The sequence below is a fragment of the Crocuta crocuta genome, unplaced genomic scaffold, assembly GCF_008692635.1.
Source record: "Crocuta crocuta isolate KB4526 unplaced genomic scaffold, BGI_CrCroc_1.0 scaffold750, whole genome shotgun sequence".
NCBI lineage: Eukaryota > Metazoa > Chordata > Mammalia > Carnivora > Hyaenidae > Crocuta > Crocuta crocuta.
In genome coordinates, this window is record NW_027529191.1 from 1192594 (window position 1) to 1211248 (window position 18655).

At 47.0% G+C, this 18655-nt stretch overlaps 1 protein-coding gene across 1 annotated transcript in view; it reads right to left on the reverse strand.

The window, feature by feature from the left end:
* MYT1L (myelin transcription factor 1 like) overlaps positions 1-18655 on the reverse strand; it is a 276307-nt gene that overhangs the window by 184436 nt on the left and 73216 nt on the right. The window contains exon 2 of the mRNA XM_077758294.1: positions 3443-3585. The gene's annotated coding sequence lies outside the window, so the exon portion shown is untranslated. The remainder of the gene's footprint in view (positions 1-3442; positions 3586-18655) is intronic.

Sequence of the window (18655 nt, forward strand, 5' to 3'; positions counted from 1 at the left end):
ATCCTCCTTCTGAAGGGGAAAGGAGGGCGCCTCTGCCGTGGACCGCAGAAATCGTACAGCATGCAGACTCGTTTTACGAACACCAAACCCAAGTCACCAGGAGCGAAGAAGCCCTTTGGTGCTAGTATGCTGCCGTGCATGCCAAGTGACCCGTATCCATATCTGTGCCTTGATCTTGCCTCTGGGTTTTGTATTCTCCCACGATGTAGCAAAACCACTCCTATATTTATCCATTTATTGAACTAACCTTTGAAGACCCAGGCCTGGAGTCACTTGCTCTACAAAGACATCCTTGGGTTTTCTAGTCAGAGTTAAAACCTCTTCTATACCTCCTAAATCACCTCACCTCGACCTCTGTCAACTCGACAGGAGGTGACCGAGTGCCGCGCAGCATTCGGGGGCAGGCATGTGCTCCGGAGTACAGAAGGAAACAAGGTGCATGCGTGTTTGAGGAAGCGCCGTGCGGTCTGTCTCACGGATCTCACCACGCCTTATGTCAGTTCAGTTTCTGAACTCTTTGAAGACTATGACCGTGCCTCCCTCATTTTATATCTCCAGAGACCAGAGGAATTCCCAGCACGAATTAGGTGCTCAGCAGTGTTAAAAACGAGGAACTGATGAAAACATGGATTAACACACATGTGTTCCTTCCTTGGTACCATGACAAGCAAGGGTGGTTGTAAACAAAGCCTTTTCATGGAGTAATTTTTTGTCATATCCGATTCTAATGCTACCTCGGCAATATTTTTATTCAGCTTGGAAATAGGCTTGGATTAAACATTGAAGGGTAAAGGCTACTTGGAATTAGTTCGTGTTAAGTCTGGATTTCTTAACAAAATTCCCTTCTATCCCCTTGTAGACCAGGTGCCCTTGGGCACTTAATCATGTCATCCTACGATAGATATTTAAGTTCACTAATCTTCCCTTTACTGGCCTTTAAAATGGGAAGAATAGTCACATAGACTCATGGACTTCGGGAGGAATTCAGGGCTGGTGGTCAGCATAGGGCTCAATCATTGACAGGCTTCGTTATATCAAAAGTAACCCAGGCCAGGCATGCAGTGGTGTGAAACTGACATCAAAGCAGGCAGTGCCTCTCTAGTCATTAATATTGACTCCTGTCTTGGATGACGCCTCACGTCATCTAAGTTTCTGTACCTTTTATGGTCCTGTTATGAACAAAGAACTCCTGAACGCAGACAAGCTTGCCTTCGATGGCAGATTGTGTGGAACATTCCATGACATTAGCGGCTTTCTACAACAAATAACTGTTAAGGAAGAAAATCCTTCGGAATGTTGAGTCTTAATAAATTAACCAGAACTGTATCTTCATCCTCCGCAAAGATTTTACAAAATGTTGTATTTAACGTTCTTCACAATTGTTCGCTGTTCACCTGACCATCCTCCGAGAAAACTAATAGTAAAATCTGAATTTTTTTTAAACTGGAAAAAGTAATTTTTTAAGATAATGGTACACACTGAAATGGATATGCAAATTCACTACTATAAAGGATGAAAACTCCCATTTCTATCTGATTAAGAAACTTAGCCATATGATCTACAGGTTCAGTGCAATCCCTATCAAAATCCCAATATCATTTTTTGCAGCAGTAGGTCCATCCTAAAATTCATATGGCATCTAAAGGGGCTCCCAAAGAGCCATACAATCTTGAAAAAGAAGAATAAACTCAAGGTTTCATACTTTATGATTTCAAAACATACTTCAAAACTACAGTAAACAAATCAGGTGCTTGTAAAAAAAAAAAAAATACAGACCCGTAGAACTAGAATAGGCTAGAGAGCCAGAAAACCTCCCCCATATGTGGTCAGATGGTTGGACAACCGAGACCATTCAGCGTGGAGGGGACGGTGTTTTCAACAAACGGTGCCGGGACGCCCGGCTGTCCACACGCAGAAGAGTGAAGCTGGGCCCTTAACTTACACCACAGACAAAAGTTAACTCAAAATGGAATCTGAGCCTAAACAGAAGAGCTAAAACTCCTCAATCCTTAGAAGAGTATGCAGGGGAAAACTCTGTGACCCCAGAGTCTGCAATGATTTCTTAGAAATGACACAGAAGCACAGGCAACAAAAGGGACACACAGACGGCCAGTGAACACAGGGAAGGTCATGAGGAAAACGCAAATGTGAACCGCCGTGAAGCACCACTTCACCCCCGCGAGGGCGGCTCTTCTCAAACAAACGAATAGGCAAAGAACCCAGAAAACAGAAAATAACAAGTGTTGGTGAGGATGTGGAGAAACGGAAGCCCTGTGGGCTGTTGGTGGGAACGTAAAATGGAGCAGCCGCTGTGGAAACCAGTAGGGAGGTTTCTTAAAAGATTAACAATAGAACCACCGTATCATCCAGCAATTCCACTCCTGGGTATTTGCTCGGGGGAACTGAGAGCAAGGACTCAGATATTTGCACACGCATGTTCTCAGCAGGATTATGCACGGTGGCCAAAAGATGGAAGCAACCTGAGTATCCACCTATGGGTGAACAGATAAACAAATTGCGGTCTGTCTACACGGTGGAATCCTATTCAGCCTTAAAAAGCAAACTCTGACACCTGCTACCACAGGGATGGAGCTTGAAGACACTGTGCTCAGTGAGACAAGCCAGACACAAGAAGACAAATGCCGCATAATCACATGCATGAGGCCCCTACAGCAGTCAAATCCAGAGACGAGAGTGGATGTCGGGCGCTGGGGGCTGGAGGGAGAGGATGGGGAGCGAGGGCTTGACAGACGCAGGGTTTCAGTTTGGGAGATGAAAAAGTTCCGGGCACGGGCTGGCTGTACAGCCTTATACATGTATTTAATGCCACTGACCTGTACACTTAAAAATGGATGAAATGGTAAATTTATGTTATATGTGTTTTACCACATTTTAAAAAAATTCTTGAAAAGGAAATGTAGCCATAACCTGAAATTTTGTGAGGAACATGGCTCTCAAGGTCCACAGTGGCTCCAAGGGGAGGTTTATCAACAGTAATTGACAGAAACCTATACAAAGGCCGTGGGCAGTGCAAATGGGCCCTCATTAAAGACCTGCTTAATTTACTTGAAGATAAAATGTCCCCCGAATAGAACTAATAGTGGAAATACGGATCTGACTTCAAAAAAAGCTTCATACCAAGGAGTCTGTACAACTGCCACAGAGCAACCAGGCCCATCAATGTGGCTGTGAGATTATCTGGGGCTAATGTCGTACTTGAAAAATAGAAGACCCTCTGCGTCTCTGCTTAGTAATAGATGATAGATTTTGACTTTATTTTGGGCTTATTTGTTAAAATTAAGGGACATTGTGGTCTTTGGTAAATAAAAGAACCTCCATGTACAAACCTGTCTTTATGCCTTTTCAAAGTGAGAGAGTTTCATGTAAATACATAAAACATTTGTCGCCACGTAAAGCGTGAAGTATGACTTAGAACTGTTACCTTTATGTGGCTCCTTGGACAGCCATACGTCGGTGGCGCCGACCGGAACCTTTCTTGACCGGATGCAGTTGATAATTTCAGAGACACAAAGAGTTGATTGGATTCGATAACTACATTTTTTCCCTCTTCCAGGTGTGCTCACCCTAGAGGACAATAAAGAGGCAGAGAAATGAGGTTGATGGACGTAATGAAAGAAAATTCCTCCATGAGGGATGTGATTCTCAGGGAGGTCTGCTTGCTCGGAATGCACTGAAGGGAAGGGATGGGAGTGACCAGGCCAGGTGCGCAGACACAGGACCCACTGCGGGCGGGGATGGCGGATGGGGCCACCTACTATCACAAACGAGTAATCCATTGTATTTTACCTTATTTTACCTTCATTTCATTTTTTGAGAGAGACAGAGTGAGAATGTGAAAATGGGGGAGGGGCAGAGAGAGGGGACAGAGAGAATCTTAAGCAGACTCCACACTCAGTGGGGAACCTGACGTGGGGCTCAATCTCATGATGGTGATCACATGACCTGAGCTGAAATCAAGAGTCAGACACTTAAATGATGGAGCCCCCCAGGCACCCCAAAAGCAATTAATTCCTGACAAATGATTCATAATAGAAAAGTTCCTTTAGAACATTAAATTACTGTTTGTGATGTGAAAATAACACAAAACTGTGAACAAATTCTTTTTAAAAAATGTTTATTTATCTTTGAGAGAGAGAAAGAGAGACAGAGCATGAGCCGGGGAGGGGCAGGGAGAGAGACACAGAATCTGAAGCAGCTCCAGGCTCTGAGCTGTTAGCACAGAGCCCGACGCGGGGCTCGAACCCACGAGCCCTGAGATCATGACCTGAGCTAAAGTCGGACGCTTGACCGACTAAGTCACCCAGGCGCCCCAACAAATTCTTATAAAACTAAGTGTGAGTTCTGTGATTGTATCTAAAAAGTATGAGGACAGTGTGAGTGTATCGGGGCTAATCACAGAAGCGTATGCAGTGTGCGCACGTGTACGCAGCTCATGTCATCAGCCGGCTGTCACGTGTCTTCTTATGTTTGTCCTTCCCCATTCCAAAGACACACACAGCCTGCAGCGCTTCCCATAGAGAAGATTCACAAGAGCAAGCTGTTTGCTACTTAAAAAACCAACAATCTTAAGTGATAATTTAAATGTTTTCTTTGCTACAGCTTTAAAGCTACACCCAAATACGGTGTTCACAACAGGCTTTAGGCACAACCTTCTCTGATCGGTGTTTATACAGTGGGCACACTTATTCTAACACGTTCTGAGATGCTACTCACTAAGCTGGCTAAGAATGGGCTGGGTGGTGTTCAGTACAGTGGTTTTAGGAAAACGATGTTTTTTTCTCACCAAATGAGGAATGTCAAATAGACGAATTTAAAAACATCTCATAAATAAACCAACATAGAGCAAAACAATTAGGTGGCTGAGAATGCGTGAATAGGACAGGGCGTTAAGGCTCGAAGCCACTCCATCCGGTGGATTACGGCACGTTGCTTAAAAATCACATTTTAGTAAGACATTATTACATTAATCTTCACAATGTCCCACTCTTCCGGGGGCCCCAGAAATCCACCCGCATCACTTTAAGCATCTCCTGCTCTACCGTTGTTCTGGGGAAGCGTCGTGGTTCACAGAAGGGCACGGGGAGAGACGCGGACAGCGTCGTGGCTGGGGGCTCGGACCGCACCGAAGCCCAACAGCGGTTGAGGGGGGACAGGTTTGTCATTAGAGTGAGGACAGGGTCCACAGAACAGTTCTGTGGGCAAAATGACAGGTTTCCTTTGACGTGATGCCTTCTGCAGGGACACGTCCGCAAACCAGGGCAGCGAACCCGCCGTCCCCCCGCACGGCCCCGCCCTGCGCCCCTGTCCCTCCCGCAGGGCCCCGCCCCCGCCCCGCGCTCGGCCTTTTCTCCGCCTGGTGCCTCCCGGCCTCGCCAGAAGGGACCACCCGGTGTCCCGGGCCCTGAGGCCCCAGGGAGCTAGGGCGGCGCGCGGCACAGACACCCGCTCCTTCCCCAGGAAAGGGAGGCCCCGGCCGTTAGCGGTTTCATCTGGGCCGTTAGGACATGTGGATTAGAAAGTCACTGGCGAATGGCTGACAGGTTAAACGTCCTTGAAGGGTCCTTGATGCTTCTTCCTAAATGAATGTAAACATTCTGATTGAAGACAGCTGGCACGTAAAACAGACATTTCTTCTTAAAAACAGAAGGAAGTGAAGTGACAGGACTGTTCTTTGAGCGACACGCCTTTCGCTATGTGAGAAGTCCCAGGACGACCCACTGATGAGCCACTGCCCTCAGTGACACGGTCTTAGGAGGCGTCACCTTTCCCCAGTCATGCAGGGACAGCCGCTGCGCATGGGTGTCTGTCGCATGCGCTGCTTGTGATGATTTATGATGGGTTCCCCGGGACGGGCTCTTAAGTGGGGTGTCCAGCAGGAAGCTTGGCTGAACACACCCATGACACCAGCTGGGTGGGCGGCCTCAGACAGCGGACACACTCCGCCCTCCACCAAAGCTCTGCTGGCCACGTCCTCTCACCCACGCCACTCAGACGGGAGCCCGTGGGGCTTGCTTTATGGCATTTGGCATCATGTGAGGTTATATTGTACTTTTTTTTTGTTTAAAACATGTTTTTAATGTTCATTTATAAGAGAGAGAGAGAATGAATATGAGCCGGGGAGGGGCAGAGACAGAGAGAGACACCGGATCTGAAGCAGCTCCAGGCTCCAAGCTGTCAGCACAGAGCCTGATGCGGGGCTCGAACCCACAGACCGCGAGATCATGACCTGAGCCAAAGTCGGATGCTTAACCGACTGAGCCCCCAGGCACCCCTGCTTTTCTTTGTTTTAAAGTGTTTTGAAAGCACTGCAGATCCGCGTGCAGCTGGAGCAGACGAGGTAGAGACGCCCTTACCTTTCACCCCCACCCTCATCCTGCAAATGTGTACAATGTCACCTGCGGGACGCTGACGGTTCATCCCAGTGGTCCCGCAGATGCCCAGCTTACTGGTACCATGTGCACGATCCTGTGTCGCTGCGTCCCCTCCCTGTGTGCGAGCACGTGTCCCCACTGCAGCTGAGACAGGACGTCCCTCCCCCAAGCGCGCCCTGTGCCGCCTGGTACAACCACACCCACGTCGGCCGGCAGACACATGTCCTGTCATGTGTCACTTCGAGGGTGTCTGTGATCTCGAGGGACTGGCTGTTTGCACGCGGCCTCCGTGTCTGGGGACTCACCCAGGACGTGGCTGTATCGACAGCTGGCTCCTCTCCATCACCGAGAGGCTTCCATGGTGGATGGGCCCGTGTTCACCTGTTGAAGGACATCAGGTCGTTTGCGGGCCTGGGCTACTGTGAATAAAGCTGCCGTAAATGTTTGTGTACAGAGTTTTGTGTGAATACAGATTCCCATTTCCTTGGGACTAATGCCCCAGAGTATAATAGCCACACCACATGGTAACTGCATGTTTAGTTTGATTTTTTAAAGAAACTGCCCAACTGTTTTCCACGGTGGCTCCACCATTTTGCCTTCCCACAATCCATGGTGAGGGTCTAGCTCCTCCGCCTCCTCATCAAATTTGCTGTTGTCCCAATTTTTATTTCCGCCGTTCTGACGGGCCTGTGGTGGTCTCACTGTGGTTCCCATCTGCACTCGCCTTACGGCTTACGATGCTGAACGTCTTTTCACGTGCTTACCTGTGATGTGCGTATCTTCTCGGTGAGATGTCTGAAATGTCTGTCCATGTCTTCTGTCCATTTTCTAACTGGATTTTTTTAATGTTGAATTTCTGAGAGTTCACTGAATATTCTGGATACTAGTCCTTTGTGGAATATGTGGTCTTCAAATACCTTCCCAACCTGTTGCTTGTCATTTCATTGTCCAAACAAGGTATATTGTAGAGCACAAGTGTCAATGTTGATGACATCCAGGTAAGTAGTTTTCCTTAACAGATCATATGTTTCTTTCTTTACACATTTGTTTTCTGCCTTCTTCCACTGAAAACTACACTCCATATGGTGGACACTTCGCTACCCAACTTATTTCTATGTCCCCAAAGTCTAGACAGTGCCTGGCACGCCACATGTGTAGAGTGAATGAAAAAAAAAAAAAAAAAANATAAAAAAAAAAAAAAAAAAAACAAAAAAACAGAAAAAAACTAGGTAACAATTATTTTATATAAGTTCTTTTTCTAACACTGGGAAACAATAACAGTAAATAATACTTATATTCTATAAAATGCCTTCGAGCGCCCTATGATCATGGGATGAGAGGGCAAGCCAGGTATGCTCCGCTCTGTAAATGGATCTCAGAGATCCTTCAAGGAGTGCAGGCCACAAAGCCTGGGTGTGTTTTCACTGTGGCAGGTGGCTCTGCAGCGTTCCTGTGACTTTTAAGGTGACCACAGATGAAGAGAAGGAGGCACTAATTTGTATTAGAAGTAACAAAACTATAGAAGTTACAACCTTTGAGCAAAATATGAATTGAAACCAAAATAAGCTTAATCACAGGTTATATAAACCCTTGGGGACAATTGCTCGTCACCCGGGGTCTAAGGGTGGCAGGAAGTCACCTAATCGTAGTAGCACAGCCCTCTGCTGTCCGCCAAAGATCTGTGCTGTCCCTGAACTCTGGGCCCCCCTGACTCTGGAGCACAGGCTCCCCTGGCTTAGCCGGTGGGAAACTGAACACACTCAGAACCCTTACGGTGAGTCAGGCACCACACACCAAAAGGGAATGGAATGGCCTTCTAAATAATTGTTCTGTTGTTCCCAGGGGACTTTTGATAGAAGCATCCTGTATCTGGCCCCATGCAATAGACATCCATGTCACGGGCGCCCACGGTAAGTCACCCCAACGGTCTTACTTTTCAGTGGGTGCAAATGGGCAGAGCCTTCTAGAGCCCCCAGCTCACGGTTCAGTGCCAGAGGCCCTTAATTCCTGCTCGGGGTGCGGTGTGCCCTGGGGATGCCACAGATGTTGTCGACCAGGTGCCTCGCATCAAAAAAGAAACCTCGGTCTGCTGCTCATCAGGACACTTAACAGGCTCATGACACTTCTACTGAAAAGTCCCTTTCTTGGAATTCTTAATAATTCTTTCTTCTTAGGCTCTTTAGCCTTCAGAATTATTGTTGTTAAAAAAAAAAAGAAAAAATATCCAAAGTGCATAGAAAGTAACAGTGTTCTTTAGGTGAATATTGATAAGTTCATGATTCTCACTGGAAATGTGGTGAATTATCCAGAAAGAATTTTCCAGAAAGTTTTGGAGGCTGTAGTCCATCTCATGGGCCATACTGTGGTCTTTCCGCCCAGCATCCTGACTCCACTGTGCATCTTTGAAGGCTGGGGCCACAGTCTGTCAGGCTCCGTGCCCTGAACTGGACTGAACTGGACTGGGCAGACGCGGGACACGTGCTGAGCAGGTACTGCTGAAGCTAACGATGGATGATGCACAACAGGTGTCCGCCCACCGCCGCAGGACCCTCCGGGAGCCAGGTAGCGTGCACACAGGGGTGCGTAAGGGCGGGGCTTTCGGGAATGACTCCCAGGTTGGGCTTCGGCCGAAGGTCTTCCCTTCTCAGGCAGCCAAATCGTTTCCTCATTTTAGCCAAAATATGGTAAATAAGTGGTTTTAAGTAAAACTGAATTTTAGATCAGTGCGTTAGTAATGGCTGTGTTACAAAATTCATTATAACTTTATTATTTCTAAACTTTACTAGTGATATTGACAATCTAAGGAAAAAACAATTTGACCTTCCCCATTTAACAAGGGGAATCTACTGTTAATGTACTTAAAATTAGTGATGTAGTAATGATGTAGTAGTAATGTAGTAGTGATGTAGTAGTGATGTAGTAAGGGTATCTACTGTTAATGTACTTAAAATTAGTGATGTAGTAAATAAAAAGCATTAATTGTCCCCCAATTCAAGAATGATTATTTCATGTTTGGTTTTCAGATGATTATGGTAAAATATAGCATTATATTATATATTTGCATAACTATATGTTGATATGTATTATATATTATTACCATATTATGTACTATATAATTACATTACATACTTTTTAATACATATTTACATATAATTATCTAGTTATTATATAACATAATTATTATATTATAATACTATAAATTAAGAGATGGACTGAAATCTAATAGTATAACTTGTCATGAAAAATAGACTCATATGGCCTTCTGTTTGAAAATTTTGTGTTTTGGGCTAAAGAGGACCAGACCTGTTTATTTTCCTTTCTTCCTTTTTTGTTTTGCTTATTTATTTATTTAAATTATTTTCATGTTAATTTATACTGGAGATAGACATAGACAGAGCATGAGCAGGGAGGGGCAGAGAGAGGAGACACAGACTCTGAAGCAGCTCCAGGCTCCGAGATGTCAGGCAGAGCGGGATGTGGAGCTCGAACCCATGAACCTCGAGATCATGACCTGAGCCCAAGTCGGACGCATAACTGACGGAGCCCCCCAGGCGCCCCTGTGTGTTTATTTATTTAGCCACACGTTTCTGCTATGGGCTCATAACGAATATATGGCTTCAACAGCATACGGCTCTTCAGTAAAGAGCACTCAGCACCGCACAGCGGCCCTGGGGGCCTCCAGGCTGCGGGAGGAGCGGCTGAGGGGACGCCCTGAGCGCCTGCGTGACCTCCGGTGACCACCCTGAAACTAGAATCCCATTTGGAGGCCCTCAGAATGGTTTTGTGGCTAACAAAAAATGTATTTATTTTACTGGTTTTAAATATAGACATGGAACAGCTGTGTTTAGTGCTTTGTTAACACAGACCCTCTGCTCCAGCCTCGAAAACCCTGGGGATTCATCAGCTACAGAGAAACAGGCTGGCACCAAGAATGACCGTTTGTCGTTAGCAAAAGTGGCCGCAGCAGAGGGCAGGGGACAAGGGCCGGGGCCTCTGGGGTCTGGGGTGCGCGTGGATGGATTCTGGAAGCTGACAGCATGCCCGGCGGGCATGGGACTGTGCGCGGCGGGCGGCAGTTGTCAGCCCTCGTGTGAACAGGAGGCATTGAGCTTCACCACAGGTGATGCTGGTCTCATCACAGTCACCCACAGCGCCCTGGTGTCGGGCTGGGGTAGCCACGGTCCAGGGCTTGTTATGAAAACGGTGCAGCCCAAACACCACCCCTTCTGTTCCCCGCGCCCGAGGGGAAAGATGTCCTCCAGCACGACCTCCCGTGCGAAGCCCCCACCATGAAGGACGCTGCCAGCCGGGACGCCCCCGGGCCACCGCTCCCATGCTCTCAGCCCCAGGGCAGCTATACCGGGCATCACATGAGACTGTCACTCATTATTTGGTTGTCATGACTGCGGACACTGCTGGCCGACGAGCCTGAGGCTCGCCGTGTCCCTCGGTGACCGGTCCCCGTGTGCGGGCACACTCCCCTGCCCAGGTGCGCTCAGGGTCACGTCCAGACACCCCCAGTTAAGGAGGCTCCCCCGTGACAGCCACACATGTTGGGTGTCAGTCTGTGCCCCCCCCCCCGCCGGCTCGGGACCGCCTGGCGCTCCTCCCTCGGTACCCTCTCCTGCCTGCTGCGTGGCGCCCTCCCCTTTGCTGGATGGAGACATCGTTCCGTATCTTTCTAGGGAAGACGCTTCCTATTTCCACAACATTTGTCTGAGAAAATTCTCCAGGTCAGAAGTAACCCCCTCAGATGCTGGGCGGCTGTATGTCTTCTACCTTCCACGCTCCTGGCGTGGATCCGCTCTGGACGCTCAGACCGATTATTACAAGCCCGTCTTGGTGCCCAGGGCCAGAGATCTCCCAGGAAGGGCAGGCGTGGGGGTCCACGTCCTTCGTCATGTTGGGCTCCCCTTTTATCCTTCAGGGACATTCTCTTCACTTCCTTCTTCAGCGGCTCCTTCTCCCCATTTGTTCTGTTCTCGCTGTTCACGTGGTGGGTGCTCGGGCCGCCGCCTCTCCTTTTCCTGCCCTTCATTCTTCTGTCTCTTTCTGGCCAGGGTCCTGGACTCCCCCTTCTCTACCTGCTTGTGAACTTTAACACGTAAATTTCAACACTCCTACTTTTTCTTTCAAAGTGAGTATTTGAATCATCTTCTCCTTAGAAAAAGGTATTCTGGAGGCGCCTGGGGGGCCCAGTTGGTCGAGAGTCCAATTCTTGGTTTAGGATCAGGTCATGATCTTATGGTTTCAGGGATCGAGCCCCTGTCAGGCTCTAAGCTGACAGCACAGAGCCTGCTTGGGACTCTCTCTCTCCACCTCTCTCTGCCCTTCCCCTGCTCTCTTTCTCTTTCTCTAAAAAAAAAAACATTAATAAAATAAAATAAAGTATTCTGTTCTTGTTTCATAAACGTGATAGCTGTTTCCCGCAACTGAGGAAGTTAGTGGAGGTCCCGTTCTCTCTTGTACGTTTCCATTTCCTCCACTGGCTTTCACTCTTTCTCGTTTTTTGCTTGTTGGCTTGTTTTGTGCCTTTCCTATGAGAGGATCTGCTCAGACACCTGGAGCCCCTTGGCCGTCCACCTGGCTTCGGGTCTTTGTGTCTGGGAAGCCCCGTTTACGTGGGCGGCGCCTCTCGACCGTGGGCCTCGGCTCGGACGCTCTTCTGGGGGAGCCTGTGTGGGCTGGTGCAGGGTCGGGGGGCTCCGGGCCCAGCAGCCGCCGCCGCGCTCGTCCCCTCCCACTGAGGAGCGGGGCACCCTGGCACGTCACTGAGCCTTTGGTCTCCGTCGGTCCGGCCAGAGGAGGTGTGACTTCTGGCTGGGTTTCGGGCTGGAGGGATGGCAGGGGCTTACACAACAGCTTCTAAGAAGTGCGTTTTAGCCCAGGAATTTGCATTTGAGTTTATGAGGAAAAGAAAACACTTCAGTTTTTAGCAAAACTACCAGAACATGGGGTCTTTTTCTCCAGAGACTTGCTTACGATAACTCGGCAGCCACAGCCCGCTCACTGGTAAACTGAGGGTTAGGCCAGGTGCCACCACACTTCCCCAGGAGAGGCTCCAGGCTGTGTGGGAGGGGTGCTGGGGGGGCAAGCCCCCGGGGGGGCACGTCGAGGTGCCTGTCCCCTCCACGGACCTCTCTCGCCCAGGGGCCCGGCTCTGGGCCACGCTGTGAACAGGGCTTTGCAAGCCCGTCACTGACGTAAAGCTGGAGGGGAAGCCGCCTGGCAGGCCTTCCAGAAGGAACACCACCAGCAGGAAGGAGGCGCCGGGCAGAGGGGCGTGGGGGCCCGGCCGGCCCCCCGCTTATATCCCTGCTCCGCAGACTCCGTTCCTGGCGGCTTCCGTCTCTGCGAATGTTAGGAAAGATGCTTTCTTTCCATTTCTGCTGATTGGGTTTCCTTGGCCACCTTCTGGCATCTGGTTTATACCACGGGGCAGAGATCTGCACGCGGACCCGTCACACATGCGTGGGGCTGCTGCTTTCTGACCAGAGGTCTTCAGTCTGGAGCAACTGTGTGAGCTCAATCTTCACTTTTCAGAGCACATAAAACACTTCTTTGCATTTTAATAATAAACATATATTACAAGAAAGCGCAGTGGGGATGTGAAGGAGATAACTGTTATCCCCTCCCCCAGGGTGGGGGCGGCAACGCCTGCGCTCACAGCCAGGAGTTTAACACATCCCTCAGGTGGCTCTTCCTGTCTTTTAGATACAAGAACCTATAAAATCCCGAGTCGCAGATGGAACCTGGATTTCTGATAACCTTCAACTTCTTGGGTGAAAATTTTGAAAATGTTACGGAACACACAAAATAATCGGGTCCATATGGACAGAGATACAGATGCTTCCTTTTCAGTAAAATAAATACATTTCAGAAGAGAAGCTTACGGAAAGGCATTTTCCTTTTAGCTGAATAATTTTTCACTATTACTCCGTTAAAATATATGAGATTGCTCTGGATGAAACTATTGGGCCGCTGGATGTAACAAAATCAAAATTCAGGAAGGAATCTCATCAAATGACGGCAATAGCTACAATATTCAAATAAAACATGAACTAAAAGTCCTTAATTATGAAATTCAAAATTCAGGACTATCTACAAACTCAAAAAAACATCCAAAGTCAAAATACGTGGCATATGAGGCCTGAAGAGATGGCCGCCCCCCGTGCTGGGCACCCCCCTCCCACAGAGAGGCCGACCCGATGACGCCGTCCCCTGGCCTCAACTGTCCTGACATTCAGATGACCCACCCAGGGGGCCCACGGGAAGCCCCTTCCCCACCTCGGACTCGCGGCCCCACAGCCGCAGGGTCTCCCGCGCTGCATCCCGAGGGGAGACGAGAGGCTGCCCGGGCAGGTCAGTGGGCACCGGGCTTCAGTGCGCAGGGTCTCTCTGCCGGTTCCGCTCCAACGTGGCTGCGGGCGTATTTACCGACTGGGGGCCCGTGGTGCTGCTTTTTAAAAATGAAATTATAAAAATGCTGCTTCTTTTGAACCTTAATCATTTGCAAGGCCATTCAAATTCTGTCTTTTACACACACACACACACACACACACAAAATCTAGAGCTCTAATCAGAAGCTGTAACCAAAAGAAGACATTAGGCAAAAGAAGACAAAAGAGCAGCAAGAAAACTCAAATTCTTATGTTTTGCAGGAATGATCATCTCTTTGTAAGATGTGTTTCTTCCTGCTTTCTTGCCTCATATCATTTTTCATACTAGCTCCCCTGGAAACGTTCTACTTGCCACTAAAATTCCCAGTTTAAAATCTACTCAGTTAATGAAGCACGCCTCAATTGTCACTTTCCCCAAAAGACTTTCTTTCAGTTCCCAAAAATGTAATCCATGGTCCCCACGTACCAACACTCTGTTAAAACGTCCCATGAGGCACCAACATTACACCCTGTCCTGGGGTCAGAGCCACACCCGATCTATCTGAGTATTTGGGGTCAACACTTGGAGACCACAATGCTGATGAGAATGGGAACGCTCACGTAACACTGAGTGTCCAAGCTACGGTCTACACGCTTCATAAACATTGGTCCATAGGAGCCTCGCAACCCCGGAGGCAGGGGCTGTTGGCGTCTCTGCCTCCGCCTCACGGGACATATTGTGCAGGAGGTTCTGCTAGTCACCAGCTTTGTGGTCAGGGACACATTACCTGACCTCCTCAGACCTCAGTTTCTTCCTGGTTAAAATGGTATTGTACACAAACATTCTCTACATTTACTGTGAATTTAAATAAAGTTTGTTTCTATTCTTGCCAAAATGCTGAACCAGAAAGACACTGACTTTACGGAAGACCAATCCAAAGAGGTGCTACAAGTGTAACGTCGAGATGTGAAGACAGTGGGGGTGCGGTGGGGAGATTCAAAAGCGGCTTGTGGGGTGCGGGTGCTTTGTCTGAGGCAGGGGCAGCCTTCAGAACTGTCAGAGGATAAAGAAGAAAAGGGGCTGTTAAGAGTCCAGTTCTTGGGGCGCCTGGGTGGCTTAGTCGGTTAAGCGTCCGACTTTCGCTTAGGTCATGTACTCGCGGTTCGTGGGTTCGAGCCCCGTGTCGGGCTCTGTGCTGGCTGCCAGCTCAGAGCCTGGAGCCTGTTTCGGTCTGTGACTCCCTCTCTCTGACCCTCCCCTGCTCACGCTGTCTCTCTCTCTCTCCTAGAAATAAATAAAACATTAAAAAAAAAAAAAAAATTGTCCCTTTCTTGCCCCCAGACTCCCACTGCTGTCTTCAAAAGAAATGGCAGACACCTGACTGGTGTCCACATGCGCTTGTCACTTACGGGAGTGTCATTCAGAACAATTTACATCCGTAGGAGAGAATATAAAGTGTATAATACATTTACCAAAAGATGTGCAATACCTCTACAGGGAAGATTATAAAACCTTATTAAGAGACTTCAAAGAAGATCTAAATCAATGGAGAGATAAATCACACCATGATTAGGAAGACTTAATATTGTGATGATGTCAATTCTCCCCCAAATTAATGGATAATGCAATTTCAACCAAAATACCAAAAGGATTATGAAGAAACCTGCTATTGAGAGGGAACAGTCATGGGTCCAGAAAACCTAAGACCTTGTGGAGAAGAGTGTGCAGGAGGGAGACTGCCAGCCAGACGTCACGACTTGCTCGGAAGCTGTAGTGATTGAGCCTGTGTGGTATTAACAAGGGAAAGCAAATTAACCTATAAAATAGGCCAGTCCATGTTTCATGATGGAACTTCAGAGCACAGAAGGCAGACCAAAGGCGGGCGGCAGGGAAGGAGACTTTCTTCAACAAACAGAGCTGGAGAAATGATTATCTCATCACAAAAGATGAAGTTGGATTCTCACATCTTGTGTAAACTCAAGATGGATTAAGGAGTTAAATATTAAAAACAAAACCTTAAGACTTTCCCCAGGAAATATAGATGCATAGATTCTCAGATCTTTGGGTAAGAAAAAAAATTAAAACACCAAAAGCATTGACAATAAAAAGAAAAGATGGCTAAATCTGACAATATTAAATGAAGGACTTTTCTTCTCAAAAGACAACTTAGAAAAAATGGAAAGTCAAATTACAAACTGGAACGTATATTCTTGATTTGCATACAGAATATATAAAGAACTAGAAATGAGTAAGAAAAGCGTACTCGATGCAATAAAAGATTTGGCAGAAAATATCAATAGCACTTCCGTGCAGGAAACACGTACATCATAAATAGGTGAAGAGATTGTTCACAATTATTCATCAAAGAGATGCAAAATAAGCTTACGAAGAGCTCCTAGTCTACATTTGATTGCATTTCTTTTAGTGTGACAGTGCCAAGTATTGGAGAGAACTGACAACTTCCTAGAGGTTTAATTTGACATCGAGAGAGGAGTACCAGAGGACGCCCAAATACGAAAGGGTGTGAGAAATCACACGGGCCACTGAACTGTGTGCTGTGGTCACTGGTGTCCCAGCGGTGTGGAGATATTTTAGAAGCCACTACAACCTAGGTCCCTCCTTGGCTCCAGGAAAGAATTCACTGAAAGCGAAGAGCTGACCTGTCCTGGAATTTTCACACTGACCAAAATATTCAAGTCTGAGTATTTCCATCTTCAGTAAATGTTAAGTTTAACCTGTGATTTGCTTTGGAAATAAAAATTCCTGAGCCATTTACTTTGAGGTAAATATCTGAAGGATAGTGGTATTTCCTACCTCCGATAATACCACAACATCAAAGATCATCTCAAAATGCAAGTTATTTTCATTTTTAAAATTACTTGGTCAAAAGGGATGCACGTTTTTGGAAGAAAGATGAATGTCAACTAATGAAATGCATGACTAAACAGAAAGAAGGGCAGACGAAACTATACTCATGTTTGACAACTTGTAAAAAAGTACAGAAATTGCTGAGTGGAATACAGTAAACTTAGAAGTCACTGAGCCCCTTTATCTTTACCTTTGCTGGCACATTGCAACTCAGAAATAGGCAACTTTGTGTTTGGTTACTTTGACCTTTTCCTGCCTTTGCTACCCACACCTCCGTCCTCCCCAAGGAGCCTGTGTGCTCTGTGAATGGAAGGTCCCCGTCTGGGGTGGTGAGAGGGAGAGAACCGGAGAAGTCAGCAGTGTTGAATTGGATGAAGAACTGCATCGGTCCAGAAAAATCGGGGTGCCTGGGGGGTTCAGTCGGTGAAGCATCTGACTTTGGCTCAGCTCATGATCTCACAGTTCGAAGGTTCGAGCCCTGCATCGCGCTCTGCTGACAGCCCAGAGCCTGGAGCCTGCTTCGGATTCTGTGTCTCCCTCTCTCTCTCTGCTCCTCTCACTTTCTCTGTCTCTCTCTCAAAAATAAATTAAAAAAAAAAAACATTTAAAAAATTTTAAAAAGGAACAAGAAAAGGTGGCTCAGTGAGTGGGTGTTTCTAACTTGGAGACAAGTTTCAGGTAGTGACTTCAAATTATGTCCCTGGTCTATCAATCTTATACATGGTATATCTATACACTTGCTATACAAAGCCAGAGCTCTAATTATTTGCCTCCCAACCAAAATCCAGTTTGTAAATAAACAGTAAATAGTCTTTAGTAAAAAAAAAAAAAAAAAAAAAANGATGCTCTCTCTAGATACTGTGTGGCTAAGATCTGTAGGGTTCTGTGAACAGAGAAAACAGTAGAATGTGCTCAGAGGGGACTTGGGACCCATTCCAGGGCTCATGTTCCTTACACAACTCTAGGCTCCAGTTCCAGCCAATGATGAAAATCAAGTACAGAATTTTGGGAACCAGCTTTGACTTCATGCTAGCTCTGAAGGCTGTTGTTTTCTTGACTCCTTTCTTAATGTTATTTTCATGTGGAAAAATGTTCCTAAAATATTACTAAGCTGACTGAATATATCACCTCTTAAAGTTTATGATTTGCCTTTTGTGACTCAACAATAAATTTGATTTTTATTTTGAAGACAAATACCTGTGCCTTTTTTTGGCCTATTTTTATATATATGTGTGTGTGTGTGTGTGTGTGTGAGAGAGAGAGAGAGAGAGAGAGACAGACAGACAGACAGACAGACAGAGACAGGGAATGAGAGAGAGTAACAGTTACTTATCTATTACCTCCTGCCCTTGGTAATTAGGAGGAAAAGATATCCCTCTATAAATTTAAAACCCATCTTAAACCTCCTTACTGCTGCTCCATCTTTACTACTTTTCATGAGGAGTAGAGAAAAGCTATTTTAAATAAGAGAGATTTGACCTTAATAGTATATTCGTCATTTGTACCTGCTATTCTCAGAAGGGAAGTTCATATTCTCTTTCAACGTGATTCATATATCTTTTTATATTCCTATTAATCTATCCATCCATCCACCCACTGACCCATCCATTCATCCATCTACCCATCCACCTATTCATCCAACAATCCATCCATCTACCCACTCATCCATCCGTCTGTCCATTATCCATCCACCCATCTATCCACCCACCCATCTATCCATCCATCCATCCACCCATCTATCCATCCATCCATCCATTCATCTATCCATCCATCTATCCACCCACCCACCCATCTATCCATCCATCCACCCACCCACCCATCCATCCAACTATCCACCCATACATCCACCCACCCATCCATCCCTCCTTCCCTCCATCCATCCATCCATCCATCCATCCATCCATCCATCCATCCATCCACCCATCCATCCTGCCAGCCAGCCACTCATCCACCCATCCATCTACCCATCCATCCGTCCATCCACCTATCTATCCATCCATCCATCCATTCAGCCA